This window comes from Vicia villosa, unplaced genomic scaffold (assembly GCF_029867415.1).
Source record: "Vicia villosa cultivar HV-30 ecotype Madison, WI unplaced genomic scaffold, Vvil1.0 ctg.000262F_1_1_1, whole genome shotgun sequence".
Taxonomy (NCBI): Eukaryota; Viridiplantae; Streptophyta; class Magnoliopsida; order Fabales; family Fabaceae; genus Vicia; species Vicia villosa.
The window spans coordinates 499,014-515,059 of record NW_026705111.1 but is presented as its reverse complement, the minus strand read 5'-3'; the positions used below and the strand labels follow the sequence as shown (position 1 = coordinate 515,059).

Below are 16,046 nucleotides of genomic sequence, written 5' to 3'. Positions count from 1 at the left end.
TGTTCTCATTTCAACTTAGTTGATCATAAGGTGTGGTTTCCTTAGTGATTGGTTAGAGTCTTGTGTAGAAAGACTATATGTGTCTTGTCTAAGGATCTAACAATATTAAAATCTCTTACATGTTGTAAGGGGACTAGACGTACTCTCGGATTGTAAGGGGAACTAGGATAATTCTTGGTGTTCTTTATCTTTTTGCACTTTATCGCTTTCATCACATTACGTAAACTAGTAAGTAAAGAATCGTCCTTGCATAAACCTAGAAAATTTATAGTATCTAATTCACCCCCCTCTTAGGCGCACTACTCAATACTTATAATTTACAGGAGCACCGACATACCAGAATTGGTCAGAAAGCGTCTTTAGACATTAACAACAAGTAGAGACATTTAAAATGTTCTTCATGCAAATACAGAGAATCTGTGCTTAAGAGTGACAACACGTGCATTCTAATTATCTTGGTAGAGGCAAGTCAAACGCTTCCATACATCCAAAGCTTTGGAGCCAAGCTCCAAGGATGGTGTGGCCCACTGGTCATAATTGAGGTTAATGACAAGTGGTGGATGCTTGTTTTCTGAAGGCACAATATTTTGCAGGACCCAGTGAGAGCGAGCATGAACACGACATAGCTCTGCTCATGTGCCATAGCGATCAATTTCCATGTCAAGCTTCATAGGAATATTATTACTAATATTGGAAACAACGAGTGCCTGATGAAATTTGGCTTGGCAGAGGATGATGAAGGTGGTGTTGGGGTTTCCATCTTGGAAGGAGGAGTCTCTGTTTATTTCGTTGTTGGAGGAGTAAGACATGATGTGTACGGACCGTGTGATCAGAGCAAGGGAAGGAAATTTGGCTGCGACGCAATTAGAGGGAAAGAGGGAGAAGACGGTGGAGGAAGGGTAATGAAAGAGGTTGCGACAATGACGATGCAACATTATGTGATACTAAGACGGCGACAACACATGATGAAGAGCTACTGCGATGGCGGTAGCAGCTTTTGAGGAGAAGCGGCGGTGGTCAAGGGGAAGGAGCTATTGCGGTGGCGGTGAAAACTTATGAGGAGAAGCAGCGACATCGGCGACACTATGGGAGGAACTACTACAGAGGCAGGAATTTTAATTAGGTTTGAATGTTTACTTGTTCCGATACCATGTAAGATATTGAGATCAACCGTGTGAGAGTAGCACTACGAGGACTGTATTATATATGTTGAGATTTATAATTCATTACATGTTATAGTCCATGTGAGACTTATATACAATTATTCTTTAACAAATAAATACATATTCTATCAATGGGAGGCATTAAACAATCATGTTTCAACTTCATCTAAACCCAACGATTGTTGTTAACAAAATCAACTTTTATGTATACCCGCAGACATAGATAGAGATACCAAAAAGTGAGACAAAACTGATGTTTAAGGTTGTTGGACAGTGAGACTAATATCACACTTTATCTAGAAGCAATAGGGTAACCCATGTCAAGAATCGTCATCCATTTGTCACGATCTTGAATATCTAAACTAGAGATTTGCAGTAAACTTCTAACTTCTGTGAGTATGTCATAAAATACCTTAGAATACAAATGATTGTTTTAATAAACTTCATCATCTAGTTGCATCCGAACCAATGACTTATGGAATGCTACAACTATTGCTCAAACTCAAATACCTTGAGATCGTATCATAGAACCCAATCAGATATCAACACATACTACCTCAAAATGCTGCAAATGTTTCTCAAACTCAAACTCCGTACTTGAATACATGAATATGGTCCATATAATCATAACATGCTCTTGCATATTAGCCTTAATGTACTCCTTGCACTTCGAACTAACATTTTTTGAAATATGGAACACAGACAAGAGATGAAATGAGGACTAAAACACAACTTCAATGGAATTCATTAGTGCAAGTTCCTAATCCATCACCATGATCTTGGAAAGAAACTTCTATGATGTGAACAACTTATTTAACTTCTTTAGTGGTCATATGAAGTTTGCCTCCCTTTCATGTTCCAAGTAGGCAAAATCAACCGAGAAAAGTCTATTTAGTTGACGTGACACCAAAATATCAAGTACTGGGAGCCGATACATATTGGTTTTACATGTATAGTCAAAGATCAAGACAAAATGAAACACGTTCAACAGCTTCACAGAATTAGGATGTGTCCAGAATATATCAGCAATAACGTCTAATTCCTCCCCATTCTTGGCTCTACATATATATTTTTCATCATGAATTAAGGTCAATAGATGTTGCATTTTTGTGTATGGACCTCTAGTAGTAGATTCGTATAGCCTCCATATCTTTCAATGCAACAACTATGAACCTCAACGCTATGTGATATTTTGTCATGTCATTCACAAACAGTCTTTCATCAGGTTTTAGACCTAGTATATCACGACCCTCTAAATCCTTAGATAGATCATGATTTTGAATACCACATCTAACTATTATTTTCTAACCACTACTGTTTGACACATATCTCAACTTAAATGGGCATTTAATTCTTCTACTACAAGTGACTTGAGACAATTTCTGGTTCTTGTAGTTTCCTTCGCTTTCACAGTCCATAGTCAATTTTTCTTTCCTCCCTCTTTTCCTATTTGTTGTATTAGAACGAACATTAATAAAAATAATACTATGGTGTCCCCAATTGGTTGTGCCTATGATAACACTTCGGTCCGAAAGAGAAATATTTGTCAATTAAAACATATAATGAATACTCATAGATACATCATAACTCAATTATAAATTTCAAAAGTTCATACAACACATGTTAATAAACATACCAAATCACTAGTGAAGAACTAGGTAAAATCTATAGGAGAACCATTCATCTCATGTGCATGCAAGAAGAACATGTTTAACTAACTATATTTTTCTTCTTTTGGATGAGTACAAAATCTATCGGATTTTTTAATAACACTACTAGATTTTTGCGGTTACTATTTTCTGAAAGTATTTTTTTTCCGCACAAATTATAACTTTTAAATTGGTCAATAATGACATGAATAATTTTGACATTCTTAAAATATACGAGGATATCAAAATCAAATTAGGGGTGTTAGTGTTTTTCCGTAATTTTGATAGTATTAAGTCACCATCATATGAAAAAGCAATGACACTTATATCTACGGGTGTTTGTAGTGCGGTTTAGGCAATTTTGATGTTAAAAGTTATTCGAACCGCAAGAGAAAAAAAGTGTGGTTCGGTTTGCTTCGGTTGACTTTGAGAAATAAAATTGAACCAAACCAAACCAACATAGTTCGAATTAGATCAGATGATTTTGTTTTTACAATTTTTTTTATTGAGTCATTCATACATATATAGAGAACAACATAACTTTGTGTTTAGTTGGTCATACATTACTAAATAATAACAAACCTCATCATATTTAGACAAAAATATCTCATTTACTATACAAAAACTAGATAAGACAAAAATGGAATTAAAAAGAACAATAACATAAAAGTAAGAAAATGATAAAGAAGAACACGGAAAAGGAGGTAATAAAGAAGAAGATGTGAGATGTAAATGACAAAGAAGATGAAAAGAAGATGTGATGCTGCTATGAGCGATTTGAAAAGACTGGAACTAAAACCTTAAATGTGAGGAAGGAAAAATCATTCTTAATCATAAGGCTGCAGTATAATAGGTTTGAGTTTGAGTTGGATGTAAGTTAAGTAAATTTTAGATTGTAACGTAATGCAGCTTGATTTGATTTAGTTTGCAAAATACAAATTGTACCAAACCGAGGCGTGAAGTTCTGTTTTTTATTTTATAAATTAACGATCTCAAAATCATATGAAAATATTTTTATTTCATTATTTCTTTGCTTTTAAAATATTCAATAATCTATATAGAATTTATATTCTTTTAAAAATGTTATAATTAAAGTTTTATGTTGAAATGTGTTCAATAGTTAATTGTTAAGAAGTGTGGTTGGGCCTAACTCAACCCTACAAAACCGGCTTGTAGGGTGAGGATCCATATATTGTCCGATGTGGGACTCTTAACACACCCCCTCACGCCCAGGACTAGACAACTGAAGCGTGGAAATAATGGCGGGTGGCCCGATAGCGGAAACCATAGAAGGTGGCCCACCGGATCTTAAACCAGGCTCTGATACCATGTTAAGAAGTGTGGTTGGGCCTAACTCAACCCTACAAAACCGGCTTGTAGGGTGAGGATTGCCCTCACTTATAAGGACATGTTCAGGCCATATATTGTCCGATGTGGGACTCTTAACATTAATCAACAATAGAAAATAAATAATAATTAATTTGTATTTAAAACTATCTTTCATAAACATTTATCGTATAAATATTCAAAATACACTAAAATTAATTTGAATAAGTGATTGCAAACACGTGAATTATGAATGAAAAATTGTTTATGCTTGTAGTATTTGGACGACAAAGAATCAAGTGAGAGAAAGATGTAACATGAATATTGGGAGTGGAACTGCTATTTCATAGAGGGTGCTACTTTCGAACTCTTTAGGATGTTATATTGCAACTGTTTTTGATGCATCACTGCATTGCGAGTTCTGCAGTTTCAATTATTCATTAAGGACGTATACAGTTTGCTAACAGATATGCACAAGTCGTCGATATGTCCGAGTGGTTAAGGAGACAGACTTGAAATCTGTTGGGCTTCGCCCGCGCAGGTTCGAACCCTGCTGTCGACGTTTTTATTTTCGGCAGTCTATTTTCTTGCGCCTAGAATCATTTCATGACTTTGATGAGTTTCGCTCTTTATGCCAATTCTCAAATATAAGTAAAGCATTAACGAAATACTGTTTTCAAAATATATTATACTTTGGATGAATTATTTATGTAAATGATTTTCTTAAAATGAAACAAACGCCTATGCATCTTTAAAAACTCATAGTGCATTTGAGATATGGAATCAAGAAAAATATATGAAACTTTGGGAGCTAAAAAGTTTATATCTTTCAATCATTTGTTTCTAAATGTGCAAAAAAGTTAAAGATCAAATCGGTTTTAGTATACGTTTGATTTAAGAAATAGTTATAGAATTGGACAAAATAAAGGATAAGAGACTTATAAAATTGGATAAAATAAATTATAAAAGATAAATTATTATTCTTCAAAAAAATTATGAGTTTTTGATTTTTTTTTTTTTTAAAGTTATGGTGTTTGAAGAACAAGATATCAAAGCCTTTATGTGGAGGACATAGTCTTATGTCAAGCAACGTTTGATAAAGTCAGTAAAGATCTCTTATCAAACAGTGTATATGATGACAATGTTTATTATGAAGAGTTATCTCAAGCTTCATCTAAAGAGGATTCAAGGTTCTAGTGAAGCTTTAAAGTCAAAGATAATGTGGCTAGTAACTAGAAGCTTCAGAGTTGTGAAAGAGAGAAAGTGTGAAAGCTCGTCGAATCTGAGTTGAGTGATATGTGTCTGTAAAGGTATAAGACATGCCCTCGAATTTACTAGAAAAATCACACACCGAGTATTCTCGAAGATTGGTCTATGTTCAAATATCATCAAATCCAAGTAAAGAGTTCTGACATGCCAAAGAGCACTTTTAGGACTCGATATGAGCATTATGGGTTCCTTGTAATTCCCTTTGGAGTGACCAATGCCCCGACCATTTTGATGGACGACATGAACAGTGTTTTAGCCATATCTTGATAAATTCGTAGTAATCTTCATTGATGACATACTAATTTACTCTCGGACTCCAAGGGAGCATGTAAAGCATCTTAAGATTGTACTTTCGGTTTTACAAGAAAAGAAACTTTTTTCCAAATCCAATAAATGTAAATTTTGGATGTCGTGGGTAAAATTTCTTGGGCATATAATCTCTCAAGGGGGAAAAGTGGTTGATCTCTCCATAGTTGAAGCGGTGTTAAATTTGGAAGGACCCAAAAACGAATATGAAGTGAGAAGTTTCTTGAGACTTTCATGATATTTTACCGAATATTCATATGTGATTTTTTCAATTAGCCATGCTATTAACTCGACTAACTCGTAAGGAAACTCAATTTCAATGGGATATCGAGTGCGAGCGGAGCTTTCAAAAGATGAAGAAGTTAACCACTGCTCATGTGTTTATTATTCAAGACCCTGCACAAAAATACGAAGTTTTCTTGCGATGCCTTAAATAAAGGATTAGGGTGTGTATTATTATTTTTTTTTTTGAAATCTTGGTATCCGCCTTGCGACCAGATACCAAGATTTTCTTAAAAATGAATTACATGCAATAGAACTAATGATATCATAATACAATTTGTTGGAGAAATTCCGAGACCTCAACCTAAATTTCACATGGACTCAAGAAAGAGTATTGACAATTCAAATGAGTATTATAAGTGATTTTAGAGAAAGAGTATGACAAGCTCAGTTGTTGGATGCAGGCTTGCAAGCTAAAACCAATCAACCAAGATTCACCCGATCGACATACAAAGTCCTTATCAATGAAATGATATGTATCCCGAATGATTTAGAACTAAAGAAGGTGATTCTTGAAGAAGCTCGTAAGAGTGATTTTACCATTCATCCCAGTTCCTCTAAGATGTATCATGATTTGAAAATAGATTTATAGTGGCCTAACATGAAAAGAGAAATAGCTGAATTCGAGTCCAAGTGTATGATATATCAGCAAGTGATGATCGATCAACAAAGACCCGTTGACATGTTACAACCACTGGAAATGCTAAAATGGAAATAGGAAATTATTTCTATTAATTTCATAGTGGGGATGCTTCGTACTCCTGGTGGGCATGACTCAATTTAAGTGATAGTGAACAGGTTGACCAATTCAATTCATTTCTTATTGGTTAATACTACCTATAGAGCCCTCCATTTAGCAAGAATTTTCAATGCGAAGATAGTAATACTACATGGCGTACCAATGAATATTATGTCCGATCACGATCCCAAGTTCACTTCTAGATTTGAGAAGGCTTTTCTCCATGCAATGGGGACGAGGTAGAATCTTAGAAACACCAACTATCCACAATCAAACGGTCAGATAGAAAAGACCATTTAATTAGTAAGGATATGTTAAGGGCTTGTATCCTAGAAGATATGGGAAGTTGGAATTAACACCTACCATTGATTGAATTTGCATACAATAACAATTATGACACCGTATGAATCTTTGTACGAGAGGAAGTGTCCTACCAATTTATGTTGCACAAAATTAGGAGATAAAGGTATTCTAGGATGTGAGATAATTTAAGAAACCACAAAGAAAATAAGGGTAGTTCAAGAAAAAATGAGAAAAGCCCAGGTCCGCCAAAAGAGCTACACGGATCAGCGTAGGAAAACTTTAGAATTTGATGAAGGAGATCATGTGTTCTTGAAAGTCACTCTTAAACTAGGGTTAAAAGGGACATTCAAGACAAAGAATTGAGTCTGCGGTACATTGGGCCTTATCAAATCATAAGTTGAATAAGAGAAATGGCTTACCAATTGGCATTACCACCTCCCTTATTTGGACTTCATGATATATTTTATGTGTCTCAACTCTGGAAATTCATACCAAATCCTTTTTAACCTATTCTTTTAGAGACAATCAAGATTATGGTAGATCTCACTTTTCAACCTCAACCTAGCCAAGTGATGGACTATCCGGTGAAATATCTAAGGAAAAGTGATATTGTTTATGAAATTATTATAGGGGAATCACATCCAGGAAAATCTACCTGAGAATTGGAATTAGAAATGCATACTAATTACCCACACCTCTTCAGGTAACTCTTAAATTTCGAGGACGAAATTTTATTAAGGGAGGGAGTGTATTACCCCATATTTTCGTTAATCAAATATGTTAACTTAAGTAAACCTCATGTATGTCACAAATTAGAAGTTCTAATTTGGTTAGACACCAAGGAAAAATTAGGCAATAAGGTTTTAGAAGAGGGCATTTAGGTCTTTTATCAATGTGTTTAAAAGCCTAGAATTGAGAGGATTTCATTCATTTTTCTTTCGTTACAATTAAAATTTACATAGAGAGTGAGAAGAAAGAGATAAGGAAGACACAATAGAGAGATAGATAAAGAGAGATAGATAGATAGATAGATAGATAGATAGAGAGAGGGAGAGAGAGAGAGAGATAGAGAGAGAGAGAGAGAAGCTATCGTTCAAGCTTCAAGGTCCTTGTACCGTGGGACTAGATCATCAAGTCAAAGAAGATAGAAAGAAAGCACTAAGGTGGGTAATCTTAAGCTTGTAATTTGGTATATTGAATTAGTATCATTTCCATTTCATAAGGAAATTGGTAGAAATTCATGTTGGATTCTTTGATTATGTGTTAATTAGATGAATTTTGATTCCTAGCACTAATATGATATTAAAATATTGTTTTGAGTGATGTGTATTGGTGAGAGGAGGGTTGCAAACTCGTTTGATTGCAGGTACACATGGAAGAAGATGAAGTTTAGGGTCTGGTGTGTTATTGGATGTATCTTATATTACAGTTAGGCGTAAAGGCCCCTAGTTTTTGTACCAGGAGGCCACTAGGGCACATTACATGTTCTAGCCTATATTAGAGCCAAGTAGTAATGGGCCCAATTTCATTTCCCACCCTGCCCTCTTCATGGCTCAGTCCAACTTTTAATAAATTATAAAGTAATAGAATTACATGTAAAAATAACGGTCGAAGAATGAAGTGAAAAGTGATGAACTTGGGTGGTATTTCTTAGAATGGTCAATCGTGATTGGTTAAGAAACATGTGTAAAGGGGATAGGTAAGTATCAAAAATGACTAGGTGAAAAACGTAAATGATTAGAATAATGGGAGGAAAGCATCTCTAATGACGGGTTCTAACTCATTTGTATATTGAGGAAAATATGTATACTGATTAAAGGGTTGTCTTGGTCTTATTATGTAAAGGGTGATGAACTCGAATGTACATCAGGAGTGGCATTTCTCAATGCATATAGTAATTGTATGAACCAAAAACAAAGTTGAAGCCTCATAGGGTTGTAGTAAGATGTTGATGATCCCATTAACTAGACTTAGATTGTGGGGGATTATTGAGATTATGATCTATGGATTCATATAGGTGTAGGAGATAATATGTAATTGCCTCTATAGTGCGTGGGATTGATTATGCCCCGGTGTCCTTTGACACGTTGCGTATCTCAGGTAATAATATGAAATCCTTAATGATAGAGGTAATATGTTACAAGTGTGGTAAATGGCCTTGGAGTGAACTTATGATTGTAATGAGGATCCATTGGAATTATTACTCACTCCATATTTACTTTATTTTTCGTATGATCAAATGATAGGTAATGGAAATGGGAAGATGACATGAAGATCTATGACGTGGATGCTTATTACATTCTAATTGTTTTCTTATTCTGTTGCATATACTATTTAGATGAACTTGATTGTCATGATGTAACCGAACATACTTATTATACTACTACGTACTATTTTATGAATCTATGCCAATTATCATAATACTTTATATGGATATTCTATATTATTCTATATGTCGTATTTATAAAAATTAATCAATTAATCTATAATCGAACAAGGTAACAACACATAAAAAAATCAATTTTAATCTCTCAACCCAGAAAATCTCGAAATATATTTTCATCTCATAACAATAATAAATTATAGTAACAACAAACCAATATTAATTCGGAATCAATTATAGTAAATTTTCCATGTTTCATAGAAAAAAAATTTCAAAATCATTTAGAGGTAAATTATGAGAGGGGCAAAATGGGCATTATAAAAATATATGGGGTGTCAGGTGCAACTATGAGAATGCCAAGTAAGATTTTTAAAGTATGAGTTAAACAATCAACAAAAATCAAAGATTATTGATTGATTTGGATATTAGATTTTATACAATTCAAAATAACAAAACCCGCAAACATCCATATATTTCAATCTTTATATTTAACTTGTTGTTTCATGCGAATTATATCTATTTCTTTATTTTTAAATATTTTATTTTATTTTTCTTTATTTTTAAGTATCATATTATGATTATTAGATGTTTCATATTTAATAAATCTAAATCAAATTAAAAAAGCTGAAGGTAGAGATAAGGATATCAAAGGAAAAAAGCCTAGGTAAAGCTCTATACTTGGATATTAAATAATCAACAAAAATCAAAGATTATTGTTTGATTCAAATATTAGATTTTATACAATTCAAAATAACAAAACTCGCAAACATCCATATATTTCAATCTTTATATTTAATTTGTTGTTTCATGCGAATTATATCTATTTCTTTATTTTTAAATATTTTATTTTATTTTTCTTTATTTTTAAGTATCATTATTAGATGTTTCATATTTAATAAATCTAAATCAAATTAAAAAAGCTGAAGGTAGAGATAAGGATATCAAAGGAAAAAAACCTAGGTAAAGCTCTATACTTGGAGATCGAAGAAGACAAAGGTTGGAAATTTTTTATGGAAGGTTGGACTAAATGTAATACAAATATAGGCATGGTGAAGGAAGGGAAATGAGATTACGACATCTTCTTTCGTAACGAGAAGGGTGAAATTCTTATGGCTTGTAACAAAGAAGTTGAGGGGGTAGACAACCCTAAATTAGCAGAAGCCATGGTGATGAAAAGAGTCATTGAGCTAGTTGAGGAAGGTTGTTTTACAGAGGTTAAGTTTGAATCTGGTTGCAAAACCCTAATTGAGATGATAAACAATGAAGGAGAAGAGAGAGACATGTTTTGTAAGGTTAATAGACACATTAGATCCAAAATGAAACGCTTACAAAATCTAAGTGTAGTTTCACCAAAAAAGTATAATGAAATGACCCATCAATTAGTCATATATGCTCTTAGAGCTCAAAATAGAATTTGGATGGAGAAAAATCTGCCATGTAATTTAACCCCTATTATTAAGGATATGAGGTCAAATAAATAAAGTTGTTGTTTAATTTTAAAAAAATAATAAATTTGTATCTACATAAAAACATAAAAAAGGAAAGAGAAAAAAGAAAGAAAATAATTTTCATTTTATTTCTTCTATTTTGATTTTCTAATGTTTTCAATTAATTTTTAAAATTTAATTATAATTAATTATTATGTTAATGACATTAAAAATTTGGCTTACTTAGATTTAACTGACCATTGCCACATTGTAATCGAGGATGCCATATATGCAAAATTAAAGAAGTACCAATAAAATTCACTAGTGCAGGAAGTACTTTTTACATCGGGCGAAAAGTATTATTTACATCGGGCCTAGACCTGATATAAAGCCAAACGATGTAACAAGTCAGAGACATTTTACATCGGGCCAAGGTCCGACGTGAAAAATTAACATACGACATCGGTTGAATTCAGATGTCTGATGTGAAAAATAATGCAATTTTTTTTATAAAAAAATATATACACCATATTTTACATCGGTTGTCCTGTCCGCCTGATGTAATAGATAGTTTTCACATCGATTTTCCACTTTTCCCGATTTAATAGATGAGTTTTTACATTGGTTTTCCATTTTGCCCGAAGTAATATATTTTCTGCTTTTCAGCGTATAATAGCTATTTTTCCTATTTTAACCTGTAATTTTTTTTATCTAATTTTCCATATAAATTTCAAATACCACACAGACCAAAGTTATGTCGCTATTTTGCACATTTTTTCCACAGCACACAGACCATATTTAGGTCACTATTTTCATATTTTTCTAACCAGTGGAGTTAAATGTCTGATGTAAATCACTAAATCAAATTTTTTTTCACATCAATTTGTTATAAAATCTGATGTAAAATTCTTTGACAAATATTTTTCACATCAGTTACCTTGATACTTGATGTAAAATCTTGAAACCAAATGTCTTATTTTTAGCAGTGATTCCAACAAATATTAAATGAGTGACTAAAAAACTAAATTTTAAAATAATACCTTATTTTGATCAAAATAGAAGATCAAAAGAGTATTTAAATAATATATTATTTAAATTAAACAAATAAATAAAATTTAAATATTAAATAAGTCATACATAATAAAGTGTTCTTCATTTTCATGTATTAAATATGAATTTTGAAGTCATGAGTACTAATAATGACTAACCAATTACATGCATAACAATAACACTGATATATTCTTGGCAAATTGTTAAATATCCATGATAAATAGTTGGGTATTGGTACCTTTAGCATAAATTAATTAAAAAAATTAATTATTTTAAATTAAAATAATTTATTACAATTAATTTTATGTGATTCTTAATTTATGTATTGAATATGACAATTAATATATCGTGAGATTTTAAAAAATTAAAATAAAAATTTAATGTGCTATTATTTTTAAAATAAAGTATAGATGGGGAACATTGTAAATATTAATTATTTCTTTCCTCTCTTATTTCTCTTCGTATGTCCTTTTTAAGTTTTCTCTTTTTTTTTTTTTTATTCTCTTACACACAAGACGTTTAAACTCACACTTATATTATTATTATTAAAGTAAAAATCCATGTTTATAGCCGCGATTAATTTAAGTTCTCATATTATTTTTGAAAAAAAAGTAAATCATCGCAATGATAAATATTGTCGCTGAAAATAGTATAATTTTTTAATATACATATTGCAACTATTGTAAATAACTTTTTTTTTTCTCTCAAATTTTTAATTACTATGGGTGAAAATGATTTAACCCCAACACAACTATTTCAACTATTTCGTAGAAAATAATAATTTTTTTGTTAAATACATATCAATGATTAATTTAATTCATTGTGATAAATTAAAATTTTTAATAATAAACAATATATCAAAAATTTAAATAATATTTAAAATGAAAAATTAAAGAGTATTTATTATTATTCATTGGAAATTTTACTTTAACATTTAAAACAAATTATTTATATAAAAATCATATTATATTAAATTGGATCATTTTGAGTTTGTTTTTTTTAATTGTTATAAAAAAATAAAACCATATATTTTTATTTTTAATTAAGTTCTTATATCAAAATTCAATCAGTTTTATATTCCACGTATCATCTTAAAATCATATTACAATATTAATCAATCACAATCATTTGTGCCTATAATTCTAAAAATAATTATGATTATGATATTAAATAAATAATTAAATTTAGAATTAAATAATTTTTGAATACTTAATCTAATAGATTTATTTATTTTATAAACGTTTATTCAATAATTATGAAAAAAATTAATTAATTTAATCTTTAAATCTAATATAACTTTTTTAAAAATTATTCTTTATTTTAGAATGTGTTTAACTAATTTCTCTTGAAAAAAAATATTTATGGAGTATTTTTAATAAATAAGTTTTTTTTATAAAGTAGGGTGGGTGCACTCTTCTCTTATGGCCTCATTTCTCGCCGGCTCTTTCAATCACAAGTTATATCACATCCCTATGTGAAATTTGTATTAACAAGGTTCTCTATTCTATTAGTTTTTACTAGTAATTCTCTTAAATTAATTTGATCTGATATGGTTGGCAGGGTGCGTTCCAAATTTTATATCTAATGTTTGAAATTATCCATAAATATATTCTTGAATTTTATTTTCATTCAATAAGTTTTAGTTAGCTTTGTAATCTATTGTAAAATCTTTTTAAATATCTGATGCAAAAAGTAATTATTCTTGTGATGTGATTGGAAAATTACAAAGCTTTTGATTTGGTTTGTCGGAGATTTTAAGAAATCGTTTCCTTTTTATTTCATTTTTTTATGGTCACTGAGCATTATGAAGAGGATTATAATGAGCATGGCATCGGATAGATAGAGTTGGTAAGTGTTTAGGTTGAATGAGGCATTTGCTTTCTAAATGCTGGGACAATTTTACTTATGGTTTGATATTAGAATTTTAAACTCCAATTAAAGTTGAGTAATGCTATTCATACACTTAATTGTTATACTAATATTTACACATTACACTCAACAGTATTTTATAGTTGTCATTAAATTTGGTTAATGCAGTAATGAAGTTGGTTAATGCATCATTCAGTATTAAAAATAATTTTTAGCAGTCACAAAACTTGGTTAATGCAGTGTAAAAACTTGGTTAATACAGTAATAAAGTTGGTTAATGCAACATTAAAAATATGTTTTAGCAGTCATCAAATTTGGTTAATGCAGTGTAAACACTTGGTTAATGCAGTAATGAAGTTGGTTAATGCACGTCCAGGTATTAAAAATAAAAGTTCGTACATGAATAGTATTCGTCCATACATGAATAGTATTCGTCCGTACATAAACAGTGTCGTTCGTACATACAATGTAGGTGTAGAATTTAGTGTAAGAATAACATTTCTGTTAAAAGTTATGTATGTTTTCAAAGACTGAGTTTTTTTAAATACTTTAGCATTCAGATAGTACATCAATTTAAGCATTACAATTATATCTAAGATGAAATACTGTGTCAATTAATTTATTTTGCATCTTTTTAAACTACTCACTAATGCTATCCAAATTGTACCTCCTTTTGTTATTATTATTATTATTATTATTTATGAAAATAAAACTTAATTAGACTAAAACACAGGGAATGGAATCCCTCCTATTCATGTTTTAGAACCAAAATGCAAAGTTAAGCCAACTAGATTATGAGTTTCTAAATTTCGATCCATTCTTATAAAGCTAACAATAGCAAAGTTGAAATCATTCAATAAACCTTCTTTTCTTATCTTATTGACCACTATCTTGATTTTTTATAGATATAATAAATATATCTACTCTATGTATAATATGCAATCCACTTTTACAATTTACAGTTTTTGAACTTGAGTTAGTAATTAATGAAAAACTTCAATTACTTATAATTTAGGAAGCACGATTTTTTTTGATGGAGCTCATGTGAGATTTGACAATTTCTTGGTTTCTTATGAGTCCAAGTGGTTTCGTAGTTTGGACTAGTCGTGCTGCTTTCTTAAGGATGACTTGAGCATTCAAGTACTAGGTTGGAATGTTTTCTACATGTTCTCATGTGGATTGATGTTCTGTTGGAGTTTCTCAAAATAAGTGGTCTACTATTTAGAGAAGTATGAGATTCGCACCTCGTATGTTGTGGAACAAGTGGAAGAGGAAGAACACGTAGCAGGAGAGGTGCAAATTGAGAAGAGGAAGAGAAGATTCCTCAACTCAGGGCTAAGAGGAATGTGGGCAGGCTCAAACATCTTAATAAATATTGTTTGATAGATTGTTCATAGACAACAAATTGGCGCTTTCATTGCTTGCTATGACTTCTCCCACGTCACCACCACCTTCCATTGCAAAACTTACCACCACCATTAACCAACTCATCCTCAGCTAATAATCCTTTCAAGCTAGTGTGTCAGCCAACATCAACACTCTCACATTAGAATTTCATGACCTGCGAATAGGCTTTCCCCCCTTCCGGATTTACTTCACCGTCCACTTCACCTGGAGCAAAAATCCAATCCTTTCCATCAACCACCATGAAGTTTGACATTCCCTGTTTCAATGGCACTGACCCATTGGGTTGGATATTCAAGATTAATCAATTTTTTAACTACCATCTTACACTAGAGGATCAAAGGATTCACATCGCCTCATTCTACATGGAAGACAAAGCTTTGGTTTGGTTCCAATGGATGCATGCCAATGACCAACTCCTTACTTGCTAAGACACAAGTAATTCAGACCCCTGAATAATATCTTTATTTGGCCAAACTGTTAAGGTATTCCAACGAGATTTTGGTATTCCTAAGCAGACCGGTCCTATTCAGGAGGAAACAAGACAAATTGACCCAATACTTTAAAATTTAGAAAATGGTAAGATGGTGGTGACATATATGGATAATAGGCACTACAAGAAAATTAGCAAGTTGCGACGGTTAATTTTGGCAAGTTACGACAGTTTGAACTGCCACAAATAGCAAGTCGCGACAGTTGTGGTTCTGTCGTAAAAACGTGTGTCGCCAGACCGTACTGCGACGGTTGTTAAAACCGCCATACCAACTGTCGTAATTATTTGCGACAGGTAGCGAACCGCCTTAAATAGTTATTTGCGACAGTTTTGAACTGTTGTGAATTTTATTGTGTTTTGATTTCAAAGTTTGTTACGACGGT

The 16,046-nt window shown here is 31.7% G+C and overlaps 1 non-coding gene across 1 annotated transcript; it reads left to right on the top strand.

The window, feature by feature from the left end:
* The first annotated feature begins 4,618 nt into the window (after positions 1–4,618).
* TRNAS-UGA (transfer RNA serine (anticodon UGA)) lies at positions 4,619–4,700 on the top strand. The gene has a single exon. It is a non-coding gene; the product is annotated as a tRNA-Ser (tRNA).
* Positions 4,701–16,046: the final 11,346 nt, after the last annotated feature.